This window comes from Anser brachyrhynchus, assembly GCF_964034855.1.
Source record: "Anser brachyrhynchus genome assembly, chromosome: 9".
In the NCBI taxonomy this organism is placed as follows: Eukaryota; Metazoa; Chordata; class Aves; order Anseriformes; family Anatidae; genus Anser; species Anser brachyrhynchus.
In genome coordinates, this window is record NC_137703.1 from 6,359,695 (window position 1) to 6,384,236 (window position 24,542).

General features: G+C 37.5%; 1 protein-coding gene and 1 long non-coding RNA gene across 12 annotated transcripts in view; both read left to right on the forward strand.

The window, feature by feature from the left end:
- The window catches only part of LOC308199724, a 54,368-nt gene extending 29,833 nt beyond the window's left edge, over positions 1-24,535 (forward strand). Inside the window, exons 2-3 of the long non-coding RNA XR_013954895.1 lie at positions 887-1,042; positions 10,791-24,535. This is a non-coding gene — a long non-coding RNA (uncharacterized lncRNA). The remainder of the gene's footprint in view (positions 1-886; positions 1,043-10,790) is intronic.
- NLGN1 (neuroligin 1) overlaps positions 1-24,542 on the forward strand; it is a 375,670-nt gene that overhangs the window by 341,209 nt on the left and 9,919 nt on the right. The window lies entirely within an intron of this gene.

The window sequence follows — 24,542 nt, forward strand, 5'->3', positions numbered from 1 at the left end:
TTTTGATTTTGTCTTTAGCAACAACAACTTTCCTTCTGTATGTGGCACATCTACAGAGTGAATTTAAATAAGTCTGTCATTCTTTTTCATAACAAGTGAATATTATCATTCTACGCCTGAAATAGGAAATCCTATGGATCAGCCTTTAAGTCTGTTTTTCCAGCTTTTATCCTTATGATGAAAAAGATGTACCTGCCCAGTCAATCTCTAAAACCAGGAAAAAAATAGTTTAATTTAGTCCATTCTTTTAATTGAAGCAGTAATTGACAGAATAGGAGGTTTCTGATATTGTGAAAATGTGATATGAAAATATTTGATATGTGAAAAATAACCTGCCATTTACAAGGTAGTTTAAAAACACAGTTCGGAACAGATGCTATGTAGTGATATTCTTTGCAAAATGTCATCTCTTTGCTGTCACGCTTACTGTGCTGCTTTGGTGAGCAAACAAGAAATGTTACAAGTGCAGCTGATGAGCAGGCAGAGATCATGCATCGATGAGATTGAAGCAGTATTTATCTTTGGGTTAATACAATACCCAAAAATGAAGATCTAGCCTCATAAATAACTGCTTGAGAGGCAATGACTCATTCTTCAGCATTCTACTAATGACTGACTGTGCAGCGTTCGGGGTGGATTTACAGAAGGCCCTAGGACAGCCATGCTAATAACAAGTTTTTTATTTATTATAACCCGAAATGTCTCTTAAAGGCGACGTCTGGTTGAGTTGTCTGCATTATCCCTTGTTACAGTCATTTTAGAACCTCTGGGGTTTGAGGGCTTTTTTTCCGTTCAGAGTACCTCAATGTATGTGTCTTACAAGAATCTCAAAGATTTTTACAGTCCCATATTATTAATAAATGATATGTATATCATTTTACACCAGTAGACTTCAAAATAATCCTCAGAAGAGAGAACCATAATCCTCATCTTTTATGTGGGAAAAATGAGGCTCGGAGCTATGATCTACCTCAAGCTAAGAGGAAAGGATGCAGCTGACAAACCAAGAGAGGCTTGCCACCTACTGCTGGAGAGGTGCTTTGTATCCTAACATGCTCAAGCAGTGCTCTTGAATAGCTACTTATTGCTCAAAATCATTTATTAGCTGAAACAATATATAAGAGAGAAGGTGAAAATCAGTCCATGTGTAGGTAGGCAGACAGCTTGCATGTGTTACACAAGGGAGGAATTTAGCCCTTGCTTGTCTGTTAGGAAAAACAAGATTCAAACTCAGAAACACTTACTGCCTTCCTATTTGGGGTGACTTCTCTTGCATTCCAGTAAATGGAAGAGTATATAAACCAGATTATTTATTTTTTTCATTGTATTGTTGAAAAGGCTTGTGTGGTCAAGTTATGGGACCAGTTCAGAGTTGCTCCAAGGGCCATGGCTGCCTTTAGCGCAAGGGATTATTGCTTAATCACAGAGAATTTAGTCCACACAAAAATATGGTCCATGTTTTTGTGTGCATTGTGAACCAACGTACGTGTTCACCCAGGACTGATGTCCAAGTAGGAGCAAACAGGTTATGAACACGGAAGAGAAATCCCTAATTAAAACACAAATGCAACACAGCCTGGAAATATCTCTAGTAACATTTTTGACCTGCATCTAATTGGATCCAAACACTGGAATCTACGCTGGATTCTTCTGAAGAAATTTTAAACAGTCCTTCACTGAAGGTTTACTGAGCCACAAAAACAAGGAGGTAAAATGATTTACCCCCACCAAAACTTTTTTTTTTTTCCATATCTAAGCATTATAACTCATCTATATGATTATCAAAGTTGTTCTTTGTGCCTTACAGACATGCAGTGATGTTAGGGAGGCAGGCTTAGACAAACTGACTTTTCAGCCAAGTGCTGCTGTGGATTAATAGAGGGCTAGTAATGGGAGCTGATGGTCATGCGGTGGAAGGCCCAGAATGGTGAACTGTACTTCTAGGGGATGCAGAGCTATCAACTTCTGCAACATCGCCTCAGTTGAAGTCCACAGAAGGCTTATTTATGGTGACGGTGAGTCCTGAGATGTTCATGTTTACAGTTTTCATCTGTAGAGCTTAGTGATAGGGTTTAGTATATTACCAACCTCCAACTTTCCAAATCTTGAATTTTCTGTCTGGTGAACTATTAAAATGCAGATTAACTAAACTTCAAACAGATTTATTGCAGATGGCTGCTGCAAAATCCTTTTGGATTACCTGCCTCTGGACATCATTTCCTAGAGTGTAGGGGTTCATTAAAGACAGATTTAAATGTGCTAGCTGGGAAAAGACCAGCAGGAAGAGTATGTTGAAAATTATTCATATTATTATGCTAGATATAGCGATATAGACTTACCTTTTAGGAACTCTCAAGTTTATCATTTGCAATAATGAATAAGACATGCCAGCATGCCTTATGTATCATGGCTTTGTTTAAGAGTAAGTGCATTGCACAACCTCTGAGTTACTTGTGGTAGCAAAAGCAGCTTGTGCTTAGAGTGCAAAGAGACAAAACGAGAGCTGCAATGCATGCCCCTCGGTTCTCAGCTGCAGCAGCTCTGTATCTTCCTCTGAGGAGATCCTTGAGAATCAAAGCATAGCTATGAAGCATTTTGTTTTGCTTCTGCTTTCTAACCCATTTCAAAATACAATTAGCCTGAGGTTAGATCTAAGGTTTATTTCATTATGCTTTAAAAAAAATAAAATAAAATAGCAATGTTTAGACTTATATGATTCACTAATTGTGCTGCCACTCGTTTTTTCACAAATTGGCTTCAAAGCTCTTAAGTTTTTTTGGAGATGTATTTAATCTAAATTTATGCAAGAGCACTGTAATGACTTATTCTTCAGACTACAAGGGGTTTTTAATCACTTTCAACATTTAGCCCCTGATTGGGCAAAGCACTTCAATGTAAGTACTTGGGTGCTCAAACTCCTCGCTGAATCGGGTCTGAGGACTACATGCTGGATTCTTGGTTGCCACAGGTTTTTAAGCAAAGTGGAAGTGCAGCCCTGAGAACAGGCATCATCTTGAAGCCATTTAGCAGATGCGCGGTAAATTGGAGCCCTTGACAAGGCTGGCAGTAGTGCTCAAGAAGCAGAAGCCAGGGTCTTTCTTGAGCTCAGCTATCTCCCTGCCTATGTGCTACTTAAATGACACACTCTTGCTCTAGATTTTCTGCACTTACACAAGCTAAATACAGAAGCCCTCCTAAATTGTTTGAAAACGCTTTCCACTTCACATCTCTAAATGTCTTATTCATTATTGCAAATGAGGAACTTTAGAGTATTGTGACAGTGTCAAGCATACAGTCCAAATACTCTTCAGAGGATCCTGATCCAATTTAACTTTGACTTCAGCAAGCACTGGGAGCCGGTTTCGAAATACACCTATTTCCAAGCTGAAGCTGCATATTTCATTGACTTGCCAGAAGAAGCTGCCAAGCACTGAGGAGTTCTCAGCCCTCTAGACTAGACTAAGTTGGCCATAGTCTAACAGATATCTAACATAGTACAAGCTGGCCATAGTCTAACAGATGCATTTCAAATGTTGAAACCTGGTCTCAGCTAATGAAAATTTCGTGCAACAAGGAGTGACACTGGTTTGTTCCTTTGACTAGCACTGACCCTCACACCTGCTTCGACAGTTTTGTATTCAGTGGCTGTGCTGGAAACCAAATTTTCCACCATGTTTCCTTCTAAAATGTGCTCTGCCACTCGTGCAAACAGATGTTTTTGCAGCTACACTTGTGCAGGTTAACAACCGCAGTAGTAAAGTCCATGCAGGTTTTAGAGTTTATCCCCCTGAGCTTTCATAAATGCTCTTTTCAGGCCCTAATAGCACTGCTGATGTGTGTGCGCAGGTGTCAGTCGTGTTGAAGTGTGCTCGCAGGCATTCATGGCTGCACAGGATTGATGAGCATGACAACTAGGGGCTTGAACAGCAGGTGCTGAAAAACTACCCTTTTTTCTTCTCATTTTTAGTTTTCTAGAGCTCTTTAACTGACTTCAGAATAATTCAATTATATTACAAATACAGCTACTTTTCATAGCATTATGAGCATGAACAACATGATTGAAGTTTTAATCTCTTGTGGATTGGATCTCACCATCTAAAAAGAAGAAAAGGTTTATTAGAGGCACTTTATAATAATTTATTTTTAATCCTAAGTGACTGCAAAAAGGATTTACTTGCCAAATTCTAAATGGTAAACAACACAAATGCTTTGTATGCTTCTGTAGCCACTTTAAAAGATGCTGCCACAGAACATGATGCATCAAAGTTCAAGAAAAAGCAAATCAATCAGTCCAGACAGTGTTTCAACCTGAAGCCACGCTTGGATGTTTGTTTGCTTTCTGAAAAGGTTGGTAGCAGTTTCTTCTTTGGATTTGGGAAGACCTACATGACTGGACCCTTCTCTAATGGCTGAGTGACCCCTGGAGAGCCTGAGATCTGTGTTGCTCTGCTTTCAGTGAGAGGAGAGCAGCAGATACATAAATGTCAGTAAGAAGGGACAAGAGCAATTAATCAGAGTAAAATTTGGCAACTTGGTCCCATTATGTAAGGGGTTAAGTTAATTTTGTTGTCTCTGGAAATGAAGGGAGGAATGGAGGGGAGGTTTTCTAGATGCCAGTCTGTGACATAAAATGCAAAAATTCCTCAGAAAAGCCTGACCCTTGCTTCTAAGGCCTTATTGAAATCACATCAACATCCTTTATAAAAATGCCTTTTTCAAGAGAGCTATACGGAGGATCTGAGGCATATTGTACACTCACATCCCAGGTTCTCTAACCTTCTGCAATAATTGGCAGCTAGCCTGCTTCAAGGATAAAATTTATAAAGCAGAGAAAGCCTCCCATATGCTGCCCTTTTAAGGAAAGTCTTCTCATTACTGGAAAGCAGGAGCAGAGTGATGGTAAAATACTATAAGGATCGTTTATCAATCATGCCATCAGCAAAGCTGCAGAAACACAGATCTAGAGAAATTAGGCAGGGAAAAGCTCAATTTTTCATCTTCATCTCTCTGTTGTCCACCAATGCACAACTTTGTGGTGCTTTATGTCTCCTGGCTTTAAAAGTTCAGATCAATGAGGTATGCCACCATTTCCCTCAGGAAACTTTCCCTTATTTATAGCAGTTCTCATAACCAAGAAGTATGTTTGTTTCATGTTCTTATTTTAGTGCTGTTGTGCCTGGTGATAACCTTACGTGGCAACCTGAATAATTCGGACTGTAACATACCCGTAATCCCTAGGGTGGTTTTTGACCAAACGATATTCATTTTACCTTGTATTGTTTACTCAGTTTTTGATCTTTGCCAAAGTCTTCCCCCTTCAGCACCTTATCATTTTTTTTTTTGTGAGCTTACTCTCATTTCTTTTTCCTCTGTATTCTGGGTAAGAAAGACATGCTGCCACACCTGGGTTGCTTAATTCCTATCCACTGCTGAACAAGTGCTGAGCTGCATTTGCAGAAGCAAATCAGTTTTGGCTGCCATATGGCAATGCAAACCTGTGATGGATTTAACTGGGGTAGAAATGGAGAAATCTCAAACATATTGTCCTATCGTTTCTCATTTCTCCTCAGGTTTAGTGGTCTGCATTTTTTCTGAAGCTAATCTTTCTTCACCCTGTTTTTATTCTCTCTGCCTGTATTTTATTGCTGCTGTGTTCTTATGCACCTTCTTATTTTAGTGTCACTGGTTAACTTAACTAATTTTCTTCCTTCTTCCCAATTATTTTTCAGGGCTTAAATTAAAGTACTAAAGCCTTTTTTAATGATGTTCACTTCAACTATGTATCACCAACATATTTCCCAAAAAAAGCTAGATATCAAGAGCACAGTCCATGTGATCTTACGAATTCATCAGATCATGTGTAGGAAGCTGAAAGAATCTGAATAAAAGAAGCAGACAATCGTAAGCAAGGAAGAAAATTCAATAAACAGCACTCAATAATCTCAAACAAATACAACTGTCAGCTCTATGTTGATGAATCACAGATGTACCTCTCTATTCCTAGCTTCTTGATTTCCTCTTCATGACTTTCGACCCCCTAATTATTGGGAGAGTGAGAGATTTGTTACTTTATCCTTCCAGCTTCTTTTTATTTCTAGCAAAAGAATAAATACGTTCCCAGTCTTCTAATATTTCATTTGTCCTAGAGTTTTCTTCACAGCAAACAGTTGCAGTATTCTGTCTGTGGAATGAAACCTTTTCAGCTTTTATCAGTTTCTCTCTTGTTTAATGGGTTGGAAATTAGCAGTGAACACGAATAGTTAGTTGCTTTGGTCTGTAGTTTAGGAAATTGTAAGAAGAAAAGGAGGCACTTGTGAAGGCTGTCTGCAGACTCAGAACAGTTGTCTTTTTGCTTTTGTAAGTTTTCTTCAGAGTACAAGGCTGAGTAAATCAAAACAAATTCAGTTCAGCAGAAGGCAGTGTTCAAATGCTATAGATTTTGCTTTCCCAGACAAATATTTTGTTTTTCAAAACCTAGTTTTGTGTGAGTGTTCTATATTTTTCCATCAGATTTACTTACACTGATGGTTAGCAATATATAAGGTCTAAGAGGATTTTATATAAGATAGATAACCACACATGGACTACTACATTCTGGTTTTGCTGTTGATTTTTCTTATAGTGCAAATAAGACATTTTTAGGTAGGCATTTGTGCTCTGGTGTGTCATATTAATTGATAAGATTTTGATTTTCTAAGTCATATATAGTGATTTCTAAAGGGTATTGTGACAGTCACACTACACCATAAGAATTTGTTGTTCCTACAGATAAGCCCACTCTATGGAATCATGCATGTAGGATAAATGGGTAGCACGAGTATGGTTGATCAGCATAGGACCCCCTAACTGTTGTACACAACACAAGAAAATCCAATTAGAACTGCAGGGATTTTTTTTTTCAATCTCTTAATCGGCATTGCAGCACTGCAGATGAATATTATTGCCCACTACTTAAACTTTATTACTCTATTTTTCTGTCTGTAGCCCTTTGCCTTGCCAACCCACCTTGAGGAGATGGCGGGCAGAACCATATAATACTTTTTATGATCTTGGCATCTGCACTGTTTTGTCGCATGAAAGATAAGTACTACTGTGACAAGGAAGAGGTAGCCAGCAACCCTTGGTTTTACAAGCACAATTTGCCCTGCATCCCAGTCACGAGAGCTATTTGATCCTCCTGAACAACACCTCACCCGCCTCTGATGACTGAAAACAGAATTTGCAACTTCTTTTTGAGGCTGATGCTTTGCAGATAGTAGGCAGGATGATCTAAGGCAAAGGAGCAGGTGCTGGCTGCAGCCGAGCCCCGGTGTGCACGGAGGTACAGATTCATTGTGTGACCTTGCATCGAGTCACTTGACTTCCAGTGTTTCAGTTGTACTATAAAATTGACTAAAAGCAGGACTTAAACCAGACACTGCATCCCAGGTAAATAATGTACTTAGAGAAAACATGTAAGAGGAGGGGATTTTGTTTTTATGTCTTAAAATACCTTTCCTGACAGAGAGGGTGGGTTTGGTATGGATGAATAATCTGTTAGCATAAATTACTGTTATTTTCAGTGATGGCTTTCCAGGTATATGTATCAAAGAGTGATACAGTCTGCTTGATTTTATGGTACATTAACTTTGCCAGAGTGCATTTATTATATTTAAAACCTGCTAGGTACCTGCAGTGGGAACAAAGATTGTATAATTATTTTTTCTTTAGCTTGTGGGAAATCAAATGCTTTGAATATAAAAGATTCTAGGGTGAAAAGTTCATTCTGTTCACCCCTCCGTGCTGAGAGGTTAGGCAAAACATAATCTGATTACTAATTTGAAAACAGATGAAAGAAAACAATATATTGATGAAATAACTGCTACTTCCATATCTGCCCTATGTATTATTGGAAGTAGTAAATAGATGCAATAGGTGAGCTGTGAAGCAAATCTTCCATTATTTTGTAATAAGCATCTTCTCCAATCAATTAATCACTTTGGAATAAATAGCTTCAGGGTTTTGATTTTAAAACATATATGCAAGATTGTGCTGCAACAGCAATAAACAGCAGGAAGTGTACCAATGTTCAATCCCTGTTTTAAATGAGGAATGCAGACTCTATGAAATTAATGAAAATATCTTCATTAAGTTCACTGGCTTCATTGCCTCAAAAAACAATCATCTCTTCTGGAAAGCATTGCAATAACCCCATGAACAAATTCATAGGAAATGACTGATAAAGGTTTGAATTCAGGATGGCTTTTCCATATATATCTTGGATAAATTCAACCTTACATCCCAGCTCTGTCACTTTGTTATCTAAGGTCTCACTTTTACGATAATAATTGTGACTCCTTATTTACTCTGTTTTGTGTACTGGTCTATACCTGTTCTATCTACGTGGGAGAAAAATGCCTGTGTGTGTACTCTGATATGCAGAAAACTGTGATTTTTATTTGTCAGCACTGAAGCTCATTGATCCTGATATATATTAAGGGAAAAAAAAAAAAGTTAAACTCACCACTACTTTTTGAAAGCAGAGAACAACTTTCTAGTTGTACAACTCCTTCTCCTCCAATTGGGAGAAGATAAGGGAATAAATTATACGTGTGGAAAACGTAGGAAGCCTGAGGTCCCCAAAAAATAGGAAGCCAAAGATTTGCTAAGCACTGGGTGATCTAGATATAGACATATTCCTTGGCTTCGTGAAGTGAGATACAACCCTCAAAACAATTGAGTTAATCAGAAATAGCTTTTAAGTTACCTGGAGCACAGCGAATGCAAAAGTACCAATGAAAATAATGGCCACATAATTACAAATAATGTAAATGGTGTATTGTTCCACACAGGAGTCCAAACAAGATTGCTTTTCTTATATGTAGATTTTTGACTGTCCAGCTGTAATATTCTTTTACTTGGCATTTTTTATTACATAGCATCTTTTCTATATTTATTTTGATATAGTTCTTGGAAGAAGGACAAAGGTAGAAGGAAACATAAACTCTCCTTGATGGCCAGTTCCCAACAGCTATCAGGAAGTGGCTTACAGCATTAAAGCAAATATTTTTCACACCTTGCAAGGCATTATTTGTGTTCAGTCACATGTAGTGTGAGATATTACACCTTGTTGACTACGATGTACGCATGTGAAACAATAGCTGGGGCAATGCACAGTAGTATTTAAAAATGGTTTACAAAGAACCAGAGATCAAGATATGTGTTTTAGGTTTTAACACGTATAAGTAATGACACGGAATCTTAATATAAACCATTCAAAGACTTGAGCTAGTACTGAGTGTATTGAATTTAAAAGAAAATATAGAATAATAATAAAAAAATAGCACAAGGCTTGTTCATATCCACACCTATAGAGCCTGTGATAGCTGGAGATTGACTTATTGACAGCAGAGGGGGGGCATGGTTTTGCAGTCTTGGTAATGCTGTTACATAGTCTTCCAAACTTACAGCAATGAGCTCTAATCTTGAGAAGAATGATACTTAAACTAGAAGTTCAAGTTTCTCTCCTAGAAAGAAACATATTGTCTGAAAATTACTGAGGCTAGTTCTAAACATTAAGGGACATGCTTTGCTTATTTCTTAAATCATATATGACTTCGCCATGAGGATTAGCAAAGGATTTTAAAATTTAGTATTTCGAATTCACGATTCAGCTTCTTTGAATTTGACGAATCATTGGGGAACAAAAGCCACATATACCTTTTTTCTGGAGTTAAACAGCAACGATATACAGAATGATACTAAATGAAACTGCTAGTCATTGAGCCGCTATCTTTCTTTCTGCAGTCGACTCATCACTGCTGTTTTCAGAAGTTAGCAAACTAAAAAAGAGATGAACTTTCTTTCTTCAGTAACTGTCTCATGAGTAAAGAATAAGTACATAACTTACATAACAATACTTTAACTGTCAAGTGATGTTCTACACCATTGAGTACATATATAAAATTATGCACGTCTTATGTTAGAGGCTGAGAAATCATATAAAGATTAATCAAGCCAGCACATCGACTCATTGTATCACACTGATCCTCCACTGAAAACAGCTGGCATTTTGCTAGCAGTACATTGCCAGAAATGGGACATGATTCCATACTGCAGTGTTAGAGATGCCTTTGTTAAATGACGCAATCCTCAAAGTCAGCAGAATTACTGTTGAGTATAAATACATTTTCTGACAAATCTCAAGCACACCAAGAATGCAATCCGTAGCAATCTAGCAGATGCGCTTTACATTCAGTAACTTTTTCAGGACATTGCTTGAGATCTGATGGTAATTACTGATGTGTCATTTGGGGTATGTTGTTGAGCAAAGTCTATTAAAACTCAATTTATTTCATCAGTTAGCACCCAACTTACTTTATATGGTACGTTAAAGCAATATTTTTTCTGGAAGTTCAAAGATGGACATGTGGTAGCTAAAAATATTCAAAACGTACTGGTGTGGAACTTCACTAGCTATTTCATTGCTTAAGTCTGCCAGCAGCTCTAACTGGAGGAAAAGAACTGCAAGAGAGCTCCACCACAAGGTGTGAATAACCTTATACTACCACCAGGGAGGGGGGAAAAATAAAAATAAAAAATGTTTCTGGCCTTATAGTTCAGAGACTGGTTCAATTCCCTTTTCCACCAGGGCTTTCCTCTGTAATCTTGGCTGTGCCACTGTCCTCTTCTTGCTGTATTTCCTTGTACCTATGAACTGAATATTGCTACTACCTTATTATTCAGGGTGAGGTTAGGAAGAACACTGTGTTTGTATTTGTATTTTGTTCCCTTAACCCTAAAAGAAGCAGATCATGACTGGAATCCCAGAGTAGACCCTGGGGCTCAGGCTTGCAAGACATACAGAGACACCTGACTTGGAGGGGGGAGGAATGGGACGTGTTGTGTAACAAGGTGCAGCAGCTCCAGGAGTATGGGTATCCTTCCTCTCAGTGTGGTTTTTTTTTTTTTTTTAAACATTCTTTTTTAAGGTTATGATACTGCAACAGCATGGGCAGAAATCTGATCTTTCTTAGACTACTGAAAAACTGTGACTCATGTTCTTTTAATAAACTCATTTTTTATGTCGTTTCACCTTTCTAACTTTAATTTATTTTCCATGTGTTGATTGCATTCCTTTGCATAGAGCATAAGAACACCCTGTTTTGATCTGTGGTGTGGTTTTAAGATGCTTACATAATAAGAAGCATCAAAAATCACCTGTTAATACCTATAGTCTGCAATCTTTATTTTCAGATGAGATGTTCTTTAGTCCTATGAGTTCATAACTCCCGTCGTCAAGCGATGTACATGAATGAGGTTTAGTGGCCCAGTCCTGGTCTTATTTACTTTCCATAGTGAATAGAACTGCTTAGCCTGGAGTGAAACATTTTTCCCATTGTAAATAACACAGATATCATTGTACTGTCCATGTAAAAAAAAATGTTTTATCAACAAGCTTTGCATACATAATGTAATCCCTTGAAGGCCCAAATTGTCCGACTTTGCTCCTATTGAGCGTATCTTCCTATACAATAATTTAGTTTGTTTTCAGTTACTTGAGAGGAGAACAGAGCCCTAAGAAATGAACAGTAGTTATCCCAAAAGGGACCTAGTGGGAATGAAAGCTTAAAAGGGTCTACACATTTTAATTCATGCACCATCTGTTTTTTGGAAAATTAGCACAAATTAGATTTTACACCAACTCATCTGAGGCTAAGAAAGTGCCTTTAAAACCTGCAGTATTTGGTTAACTATTAAAAACAAATCAGCACCGTTTTACTTAATGTGTGAATATTGTGCAAATTAGTCCACTTTGTTAAGTTACTTTGTAGTAAGTTACAAGAATTGTACTAGAATGCTTATTAATGGCAAAATAGAAAAGTGATGCCTCTGAGCAAGCCACTCTGCCACAACATTTCTTTGTTACTTTATAGAAGTGCTTGACATTCTTGTCCTCTCCTGAGCACTGTTTTGTTATCCGTGACCATTTTGGATAAATTTAGTTCTTCCTCAGGGCTGAGAATTTATTCCCTGTGACCTCTGACTCCTGTTCCTTCTCTCAGATTGGCTGCAACATGTGTTGTAAGCTTCAAGACACTTAGTTTCATCCAAATGTGAACAACTGACAAATTTTACCCTCCCCATAAAATAATCCTTCTACTCAAAGACTGTGTAATAGATTGTCTTGTATCAAAGTATTGCTTTACAATTGTAGAGTTGCCTAAAAAAAAAAAAAAAAAGTGTTAGACCCTAAAATACAAGATAGCAGCATGAAATAATTTAGGTTTTGTTGTTTTTATTTTCCTCGCTTTGGTTCTTACCTGGTTCCTATTTTCTTATGGAAAAAGGTGAAACTAGCCATGCTCAATGGGGCTCTTATGCAATGCTCTCCGTCTCCGATTAGGCAGTATTGAATATATGGATTCCTACTGTGAACCAAATATAGAAGCAGTAAATGCAAAGTTAGCATCTTTAACAGCATATTTACCTCAGCTGGACACTGGTTTTCATTCATTTTGTATGTTGCAGAAATCTTTAAGTGTAGGGCGATCTCAGTTATTGAGAGCTGGATGGCATATGTGCATGCATTTGTCTTTTCAAAGATCTCCAGAATCTTACTTCAGCTTCCAGTCATCTCACACACTTAATTATCTGAAACATCAATAATTCACTGCTACCCATTCAATATTACTTAGTTTAGCCATTTTGTTAATGCTGTGTATTTGATGCAGTATCTATAAATGCACTTACTAATGTCATGCTTTTACATATCCCAAAAGATGAAGTACATGGAATCACTCCCCTGCTTGGTTTGAACCGGCAAGTTTTCATGACTTCACTAGAGTTACTTAGATTTAGAATAGCGGTAAGCCTGCTCCATCTGCAGATCTGTATATGCATATTTTCAGATGATGTAGTAGTAATGCGACTGCAGAGTCGCATGAAAGAATGCAGTGTTGTATGGAAAATGAGAGGTGTGCATTTAGTTGAGGCTGCAGTAGAAAATCTTTTGAAGAATTCTCTCATTGTAACGTAACTGAGGGAAAAAATTTGCCTTTCAGTAACTGAATAAACATTTGAGACTTTACTGGAAACAGTACAGACATTTTTGTTGTGGCAGTTTTTTTGATGAAAGAAGCTGTATTTATTGAAGCCTGAAGATCAACATGCTGATAGCATGTGTCCATGTGTGCCCATGTGTATAAAGTGTGTCTTACGAATACCTTTAACTGGAGGTGTTTTGGCTTTGTTTGTGTGTTATCAAGGTGCTAAATGAAGAGCAAAACTCGGAGTCCTGCAACATTTGTTCTTCTGGTACTCCAGAAGCCTACTTTGAGTCAATCAGTGATTTTTCACAGACGACATTTAATCCATGAGTATAAATTACTTTGCACTCTTATTATGCCTTAATTGAAGTGCACCAATGTGAAATTGCAATAGATGGAGCAGCAGTGATTTTAGCCTCAATTAACTTTGGGTGGATTTTAGTCTCTTTTCCTTCCCTTTCCTTGAACTAGGGACAATTATTTGACATCTTGTATTTATTTAAACTGCTGTTAGAAAATTTAGGGGATTTACATGTGACCAGGTGCTTCAGAAGACCGCTTGGAAGAGAGACACGGGATTTGTATGTATGATTTGTATATTAATATGTATCTATTATGTCCTACTGTTTTGCTTAACAGATAAGCAGTCAGCGGTGGCCAAATCCATCAGGGATTTGCTGGGGTGAAATAGTTTAATAGCATTTTATTTATTTATTTTTTGTAAATAGTAGTTACTGTCTCTGTAACATTCTCATCCCATTCTTGACTCTTCAATTCCCTTCCTTTAATTTGCAGAATGTTTGTTGCAAAGAAATACAGCACCTTGTCCTATGGAACAGGAAATTTAGATGCAGCAAAAAGCAAAAACTGTACTAGGAGAGGCAGGATGCCATGTGAGAAATGAACAGGCATATGGTGATCCAGTCAATTCTTATTTACTTCATGTTTTGCCAGAACTGATAGATATTTAGCATAGAATTAGATTTGATGCCTCTGTCTAAGTATATACGTTCTTATTGAATGTTTCTGGTGTTCAGCTAATAGCATGGAAAACAGTGTGGGAATCTGGCTAGCACAAGTCTGTGTATGAAGATGATTGTTTTCAACTTATTTTTGTCAAAATTTTCCTTGGTGCCACAAACAGTCTTAAAGTATGTTTGTGTTTGCTAGTAATTGGTTTGTTTTACTTAGTGAATTTTAGCCCCTTAGTTCGTAGTCTACAGACCTTTAGCGGTCTACAAGTATAAGTCAAAAACCCGCTACATTTCTTATTGTAGGACAAGTACCTCTCTCTGGGTAAGAGTGTTAGCACCTCTGCTTTCCTGAACACAAATGGCAGCTGCAGTAACAAGTCATGATGTCTAACCTGATGTGATATAATTATGGAATGAGATCTGCGGTGTTGCAGTGTGCTTCAACATGCCTCACTTTACAAATCAAACTGAAATTGGGTTGCTGCTTTTTCTGCCTTTTTTTTTTTTTTATCAGAAGTTATTACATGCAGGCTAAGATAGCCATAAATAGCATCTTCAGTAAGACAAATATGCCTGTAGGTATTGAAGGGGACAGAGCATCTTTCTGATCACTGTGCTACTGCTGAATATTGTATTGCAGGAAGGAAACAGTTGTGGGTGTGGTGCTGTAGGTAGGTCAAGGAGTTTGTCAAACAGACTGTCTGTAGAAAGCACAGCAGATTGTTACCATAGGGGTAAAAATATTGCCAAGTGTTCCCAGGGATTTGTTAAGCAATAAAACTGATTGTGTGTCCCCAAGTATATTTCAAAGAGCACAGTGGACATACATATCTTCATACGCATGACAGAACTCCAAGCATAATGTTGATAGTGATTAAATAAGATTAAAAAAGAGAAGAGGAAAGAGAGAGGAAGAGAGAAAGATGCAAGATAGAAAATCTTTATTTCTCATGGTTTCTCAAAACTTATTTAAATTCCCAATATGTTTAAAGTGTCTGTCTGCGCTGCTCAGGCTACAGAAGTTAGATCTTGATTATTTAAGGCTCATATGTTTTTTAGCTCACACATTCAAAAGCAAGGAGGCATTTCTGTGATGATCTGGTATCACATCTACCTGTATTATACTGTTCATAAGACTTTCCTGAATGAAATCTTATCTGAACAGTGATATATTTTTAGAAAGTCTCCAGTTCTGATTTAAAAATGGAAGTGCTATCATACTGAATGCAGTTCTTGGTAAATTGGTCCAATGGTTAATCTTTTCTATTTATTTTCAAATAAGGAGATTTGAGTTCACAGTAAATTAGCACCATAATTTCTGTGTTCTGATTGAAAGATTGCACTTTCAAATAGCTGCTAGGCTTCTAACTAGTGATTTGCATATGCAGTTTTACATGAAGATTTTTGACTTCCCTTTCATCAGCTCGTAGAATATATATTAGCATTGATTGGACCCTCATTGCACATCTCAACACTGTGAAGAAGGATAAAAAATTATGGTGCTGTCCCTCTCAATGGAACTCATAATTATGATTTTCTTATTTCTTAAATATGAAATTTCCCTTCTAGTGAAATTAAATCCATCCTTTCTCTCATCCACATACATATTCAAAACTCTGAAAAACTGAATGATATTACTGAAAACATACACTATTACACAACCAGAATGACCATTATAAAGCAAAGGTGATTTCCAGGCCTGAGCTGGAAAAAGTGGTTTCTGGCATGACAAAATCAATGGAAATTTACAATATAAATGATGCTTTTGCAATCTGAATTTGAACTACATGTAGCTCTAAGTAGCTGCACATATTAAACAGCTCATTATATAGCAAAAACATCTCAAATATATTGCGTACAATGATCTTCAACTACCATCTGGGCTATCTTGAGAATAATGAACTTGTTTTGACCCAATCTTGAATGAAAATAGAAAGGAGATTTTTTTATGGGCTAATTTTGAAATTTAAAAGCTTGCACATTAAGAATATTGGTATTTGTTAACTCTTCGCTATGTCTTGTTACTGTTTGTGGTTTTTGTTTATCTTTTATTTTTATTTATATTGAAGGTGGGAAAGGTGAAAGACCAAAGTAGAGGACAGATATTTGATATGATGTGCTGTGGGCTACATATTTTTTACATATTGTGCTACTTGAAGTAGGGCTAGAACAGCTGTCCACTCAATCCCACTGAAGTCAAGAATCTCTCCCTGAGGGTATCACTTTCTTCCTCTAAGTCAAGAAGTCAAATGATGGCTTTGGCTATGGACTTTTCCATTCTCCCAAGTAGTCTTTCCTTATCATTCGTGGTTTGGCTGAATGTATTTTAATGGATCAGTGTATGTTTGATTTTTATTATTCCACACTTTATCCTGTAATAAGATTTGGTTTTGCCTATGCTGTCTGTTAGGGACTATTGATTTTACTTATACTTTTGTTAAAGTTCTCAAAGAAGGTAGGTCATAAGAGCATTGTTATTGTATTATTTACTATTACAGTGTTGCTCATTATCCTGAGAAAATTTTGTATGCAGCTTAAAAATACTTTAAACTAAAAGTTGTGCCACCCTAGAGCATGACTCAGCTGTGTACTAGCAAGTTTGAATTTTACCTTGCAGAAGGCATTAAAGCAGATGTTATCTGCTGGCAGCAGTATTGCTTACTTTTTCAAAGATGAAAATATTAACAGATATCTGCTGTTTTCAATAGCAAAAGAATATATATCTTTTTTTTTCTGTATTTTTAAAGAAAAGCGGACGATCAAATCAAACATATTCCATCTTCCTTTTGTGTCCACCTATGCCAAATGTCATTCATCAGTTCTTAGGGCTTACTTCTACCTTCTGATGTGTGTCAGCACATATCACTAAAAATCCTTTAAAATGAGTTTCTGCAGCTGCGTCCCTGAGACTTGTCTTGCCTTTCCTTTTCTTTTTTCCTTTTACAGCACATCTAGCCATCAGTATTAAAGATCACTGCTAGTGAACTAGCCCTGTTGCTTGTACAACTGTTTTAAAGTATCTCTGAGATTATTATCAGTCTTTCATTTGACTCTTCAGCAAAGATCATCTGTAATAAGCTATCGCAGAGCTGATCTCTTGGGTGATCATTTGGGACTGGCTGTGCTGTACTTTGAGCACAGGTCTGACAAACAGAGGACAGCTGAAGCCCCTTTTATCGGCACTCCCTGTGTGGAAGCCAGAATGACTCTGGCTGTAAGAGCTGTCTGCAGAGCCCAGGATCAGTTTACACTTCCCATTGCAATCCCAAATCTACCACATCAGCTTAGAGGATTGCCTCCATGAAGCTTGTCTCTGCGGCTGACAGTTCTGTAGCAAACAGCTGACTTGCTGTGTTCCCACCATTGCCCCATGTCTGACAAGCTCAGCACAAGCTGTGGGAGCTGTGACCCAAGTCATGCCTGACGTGAGGGCTGGGGAGGAACAATACCAGCTTGACAAAGAATACTTTGTGTGGGTCTTCCCCATAGCATGACCCCATATGCCAGCATGGGATCGTTAGATGAGCATCTTGTACGTGCAAAATACCCAGAATGTGGGAGTCTGTCTGTATCAGGTTTAACACGACAGACAGAAGACAGAGTGGAAAACACTCATTGACCACATGGAGGAGAGGCAACTAAAACCTTTGGAAGCACTCTCAGATGTCTATAATCTCCCCACTGAAACTTTGAAGCTTTCTTACACTCTTCAGTGAATGCCTGAAATTATAATCTCAGGCTGCTTCAATGTCTATGGCATACTTGCCAAGACAATCACAGTATACCTGAGCAACTTAGAATCATACAATCGTAGAACTTCCTTCTGTAACAGCTGAGGACAATCTTTCAAGGACAGGAAAAACTCTGGCTTCATGCAGGTCTTCTTTTTTTGTCATTTAAAGGGCTTTGATATAGCCCATGAGAAAGAACCTGCATTTTGAAAGAAGGGGCTAGTCTGCTTTGGGCTGCACTGCACCCACGTTGTGCCACTACATCTGTGACAAAGGAATAAACTGCTCTGGTGTACGACACTTCACTCTTTTGCAATATGCCTCCACAGTCAGAGTCTGCTGCAATGCATCAGCCCTGGCAAGTGGCAGATGCCAGACTCAAACAGCTGTAAGGGACTTCTGTAACTTGCAGTGCTCGGCTCATTTTGCTTCTTACGGGAAAACAAATGAAGTCAAATGCAAGGATGTGAAAACTTTCATTATTTCTAAGAGCCGAAAGGAAAGGCCAGACTTTTTGTAGGCTCCAGCCACTTTGCTAATATTAGTTCAAAGGATTTGGTACCCTTTGGAGAAGTGTTAAAAATTCCAGCAGTAAAATAGCAATGCTGGAAAAGCACGTCACAGTTTATATAACACAATACACTTTTCTCCATGTATGCTTTCAAAATGGCAAAGGACAAAGGATAAGAAGTTCCTATATAGAGAACTAATTAAGTTCTGAAAATTATTTACTTTGGTGAAATGAATAGGAATTTCTAAAGGCTAACTGCTGGAACAATAGCACTGGCCAGAGAAGTTGGAGCTGTTGTTATATTAAAAATATAAAAGTAATTTCAGGCTATTTGTATGGAAAACACTTCCCCCTAATTTATAATGTTTATGGTATGAAATCAGAGAGTATAAACAAGTTTTCAAGCAATTTATGTGACCAGTCACATAACCTTAGTACTAGAGTGAAAAGTGAATAGCTGCAATCGAATATATGTATAACATGTACACCTGTTAACAAATATTTTGCAATAGAACATTTGTCTTCAAATTATTTAAAAATACAATGCATTTACTTGCAAAGATTCTGACTTATAAATTCATCTTATATACTATATATATATACACATCAAAATACAATCCACGTATAAGTATGCAGTTTCACATATCTTAGAAAGCCAGTAAAGAGTGCCTAGTGTTCTAGCATGATACTTCACTCACCACATGAAGTTCAGATAAAATCTTGCGCTTCTGAAATCATTCATCTTATTCCTAACATGTATGTGGCAGGAAGCTACAGAAACAGATGAGAGCTTTGCTAGTTTTTCAATTACTTTTTTTTGCACATTAAATAAATTTGTTACAAAATTCCTGTTTGAGGAGCAGCATTTTTAGAAGACTTGCTTCTCTGATCCTTGAGCAGAGGCATATTGCAGATGTATATGAAGGTATATTTTTCTTGCTCTAAGTGTTTCATATTCTCCTATATCTTCCTTACCAGAGTTCCTAGTCCTTTTAGTCTCCTTATCACTTATCCATTACTAAAATATGCTATTAATATTAGGGTGGGCTGGTCAGCAAAGTGAGGACCAGTATCATCGGCTTCATGAATATCATATATACACTAATGTTCACAGTGCTGCTGCCTACGTAATTCATTCAGATTAGTTACTTGATTCAAATTCAAGAGAGATGTCTAAGATGAAAACAAATGTGTTCTTTAAGTTTAACCATATTACTTAAAATTTGCTTATCTTGCTCACATTTCTAACTGAGTAGGTACAGTTTAAAGGGCAACTGAAATTTTATGTAGATGGCAATTACCATTGAATATTAATAGAGGACGTCAAACCAAAGCCCTAACCAAGGAACTTACAATCCAGTGGGAATAAAAATTTCTCCCTCAAAATATGTCCTGCATTCTTCCACTATGCATTGAAGCATTTATACTTGTACAATGTTACGTGTGCTTTTAGCAAAATAAAATATGACATTTGACTGCATAGGGATTTGTAATGGGAAACATAGCTAAAACACATGCCTAAACAGCTGAGCAATTTTAAAGTCTTAAGTGTTGCTGCTTTCAGTAACACAGATCTTTGAAAAAATTCTTAAAGCAAGTTATACCACTTTTCACAAGATTATGTGTTTTATTTTTAGAATAGAATTTGTTGCTGTATATTTTCTCAAGGGCAGATTTTTTTTTTTAATCCTGCAAGACATTCTGCCCCCTTTTTTCATCCAGTCACAGAAGCTGCTGGGTTATGAAACACTTAAATGGCCAGACTCATCAGAGTGATGGGTTGGTTCTTGGTAATGTGAAATGGCACCTACATATCAGCCAGCCGGAGCCTCCTCCCACTGCGTCATCAAGCTGTGGACATTTTCCTACAGTAGGAAAAATTCTCTCTTGGCCTTCCCCTCTGCAGTAGTTTGAATGTTCAGATTAGGTCAGAGCTTAAAATAATTGAATCTAGTAAGGTTTTCAATAATATGTTTTAACTTCCCCAAGTCTATTATTTTATTTACTCTTCAAAAATACAGGAATTGTATTAGAAAAATGTTTTATCTGAATGGCAAGTGTAAATCATTACCTGGGCAGATAAGCCTATACAGCATTAAAATTTGTTCAAACACAAAATACAGGGCCTGGTTGTGGCATACTCTGCCCATTTGTATAACAGCAATGTAACAGATACACGGTCCAAATGAGCTTAATAAATCCCTTTCTTAATTCACTAAAGAACACGTCCTCACTTCCATAATTCTATTAAAGTCTGCTCCTTTGGAGGAGATAAAAGAAGAGATAACCTCTCCATTCAGAATATATAATAGCTATTGTTCACTGATGATTGGAATAATTTGAGTAGAAGGACTTAGTTATGGAATAAAATTAGCTCAATCTGACCTTTTTAGAGAATAATGCAAAAATAAGGTTTTTTTGGAAGTCTTCCTGGAGTAACTAAAACAAGGAATAATTTACTTCACCTTTTTTTTTCACTAGAGCAAAAGGTGGTAACATATGATAGTAGTGTTCTTGCAGAGATGACAATCCAAGGATGTTAATAAGACAGCATTTGCAGAGGTGGATAATACATTTTAATAAACTAGCTGATAGAGTTGGAAAAAAAAAAAAAAGGAAAAAAAAAAGCAGACAAGCTTTCAGACACACAAACCTTTCCAGCATGAGCAGGTTCACCTCTTTGACTCCAAATTGCTAGCTTAATATCTCGATAATGTGATGATTGTGTCCTAGAAATGCCACAGATGGAGAAATAGATTTGATATTTGTTTGTATAGTATCTGTATTAATTGCATTCTGAAAGCTCCTCTAAGTATAAAGACAACACATATTGGTATAATCTCTCTTTTGTCTGTCATAAATAAGTACTTGCACCTACAGACCAGGTATGATGTTGCATTTTAAAGTATTTCTCTATGGATGTTTAGTTAGATGATTTTAGCTGCACTGAGGGACTTCTTGCTAGAGGAAAAAAAAAAAAAAAAGGAAAGAAAAGCCTCATCTGTTTTATCAGTCCTATCTCTGATTTCATGACATTTTGAATGCTTTTAAACCATACTGATACTACTGCATACAAGAAAAAATGCATGAACAGGTGGTGATATTAACAGGCTTCTTATGGTTCTGAAAAATGAGATAGAAATGTTTCATGTCATGAAAGTCAACATCAATAATCATCCATCTTGTGTAGATATGGAAGTCAGCCAATGTGGTTCTCGCTGAGGAGGCGTGAGATATTTCTTTTGCATCAGAGATGTTGCTCTGGACACAAGTCATAATTTGTCTAATATAGATAAATGAGGCAAATATTACTAATACTTTTTTTTTTTTTTTTTAATAAACTGAAAGCTCCCCCTTCTGGCACATTTCCTGAACTGAATGCAAGTTTCTACTTTTAGTAACAAGAGACATTTCCTCTTTTGCTTTCTTTTTAAGATCCTTTCCACAAAATGTTCTTTAAAACTGTGGTTTCCCAAGGATTTCCCATTTTCCCATCAAGCTTCAGGGCTTGATGTGAACTCATTTAACATCAGGGGACTGCCCTAAGGCTTTACCTATAATTTTCATCTGTTGCTTTTTTAGGCAAAGACTGACTTGCTTCCTATTTTCCTGCATATTATACAGAGTATAGAAAACACTTTTTTCAGAGAACTTGAGTGTTCACATTTGTTCTCCTTCAGGGCGATCACTGTATTTCAGCTATAACCCTACCATCTATTTTACTAATAAATGCGAGGAACCGCTTTGAGATGTCTACAGCATCTTTCTGAACCAACACTGCAGGTCTGCTCAGGGCACATCCTGCCTGAGCCCAGAGAATCTGCAAAGCAGAAAAAGGGGGAAAAAAGCAAAGAGGAACTTGTTTAGGGCATAGTTTTGGTAAACGCTCCCAAAAGCTCTCAACTCATTGGTGCCTGCGTTTCAAGGAGCACCACTGTCAATTTTTCCAGTAATCCCTTAAATCAGTGCAATCACTTATGTGCTTCATGACAAAATAGTTTGTCGCTGAATTTCCACGGTCATGTACTTAGGCAAGTAAAGGGGAAGACTCTCCTAGCATGTGCAGCCATGGGATCCGGTAGTTCCCATAGATCCCCATGTTTTAATTTCGTTACAGTCTCTGGTGCCATCACTCAACTCCAAGCAGGCTGACAAAGGCAGCGAGACTAGCTAGGAAGTTCTCATTAGATTTGCTGCCATGGATTCAAAGACATCGTCTCTCTGCGTCTTTAAAGATTATTTATGGGGGACAACGTTTTCCTGGAACATGGAGACAGGAATGAATACTTCTGTGCAGGAAGGACTATACCAGGGCCATTCTTTCATGGCAATGGCATGCTTACCAGCACCTCTGTCAGCATGGAAGAAAATGAAAGAGAGTAAGGAAGGGTAAAATAACATCATATTCATCTCGGCTCAGTACTGAGTTGTAGTAGCAAAAGGAGAATTAATTGATTATCAGTTTCTTTCTGGGTTTCCCCTGAATACCAAAATTATATTTTCTTCTATGGTAGTGATGCTACTTTGCTTTTTTATATAGTAAAGTAGTAAGTGTGGCAGTTTTTAGCTGTAAAATATTGGTTATTTTAGAGACCAGTATCCAAATAACAATATAGTATGGCTACAGTGAATGAAGTATGCCCATTAGACTGGGTACGTTAGGTCTGGAAGTGGGAGAGTTGCTGGCCTGGCACCTTATGCCTCTTTCCGGTTGGCTCTCCATGGTAACAAAAATCAGGCCTGACCTATGCAAACAAGGCTGCTCACCCTAGAGGTGGCACAGCTCAGCCACGGAGGCAGTGAGGCCAATTAGCCTTCGGTGCAGTTTACAACAAAGAAGGCCTGTTACTATAAATGTCTACACAGTCAGCAGAGCACCAAATATAAGCTTGCCATCTAAAGTCAGATTGGAACAATAATACAGTATCGAATGATATGTTCGTAATATATGTGGATATCGGTGCATTTGTGCACCTAGCTGTATTCTTGTTAAATCCTTACATTATGTGTGTATATGCACATATGTATTTCTTCTTAGAAATGTCTCAAAAGCTGCTCTTATTGTCATAACGAAACAGTAAAGTCATTTGAGAAACATCTTCTGGTTTTGTCCGAAAAACTACTGTAAACGTCTTTTGGGTAGGCAGTCTACACTAAAGAGAGATAAATCCATATGACTTTAGAGTAGAAGACCCACTAATATCCAATTAATGTGGAAATAATTGTCGTAATGGTTGCATTTCTCTACAAAGCATGTACGGAAAAGCAGTTACACTGTTGATTTAGTGATTATTAAATCAGTTTCATATGCAAATGGAGACACTGTGCTACTTCTCAATGCTGGTATTATTTAAACATTTTGGTTTTTAAGCTGGGAAAATTGGAAATGTCAGCTAATGGTTTCCAAGAGCAAAACAATGTCTTTTATCAACAGCAATTGTCTTCAAAGTTTTTATTGTCCGCTATTTAGTCAGTGGCCTCTAATGACAAAAGTAACAACAATAACAAATACCAGGGCACTGCTGGGAGCAAAGTGTAAAACAGTCATTCCTGCACCTGACACGTTGCATTGTCTTTTTTCCAGTAGGAATAAAAAGGAGCAATTCCTGTGCTCTACAGATTACCCCTGAGCTCTTATCTTCTTGATGTTGGAGGGGCATGGAAACAGCTTAAATTGTCTTTATCCTTTTAATGTAGATTCAATTAACTGAGGTTAATGACTGTGGACTGGAGCTCAGGGAGTTGAGTGCTGCTCACGTTGTTCAACACAGCCTGTCCTGTGACACGAGCTGTATTTTGGGGGAGAGCAAAGCCAATGGGAGAAATAAGGGCGGGGGAAGAGTGTGTTGTGAGTTAACCAAAGTCTCCAAAGAAGTGCAGTCATTGCCTGCATCTAAGGCTGTCTTGGCTGCTTCTGAGTACAGAAGTGCAATACATAGTTGACCAAATCCCTTAAAAATACCTTCATCATATCTGTTTGCTAAAGCTTTACTCTTAAACTTGGTGTAATCAGCACAGAGTCTTTGGGTGTAATAAGTTATGACCTGTTAATACTTTGAGTACTCAGCCTGTGATGCTTCTTCATCTTTCATACATTAATATATTATGGCTAGAAGAGTGAATACCATAGGATTTATTCGAGCAAGACTGCAGAATTGCAAACTGTTGTTCAGTAAATACGGAAAATTATGCAGTTCCATAATACTTAGCTGCGTATACTTTGGAAGTATTACTTAGGGGATTGCAACAAGATTAGTCAGAAGAGCACTCTCTAACCCTTTCTTTTTTTCATTTACAT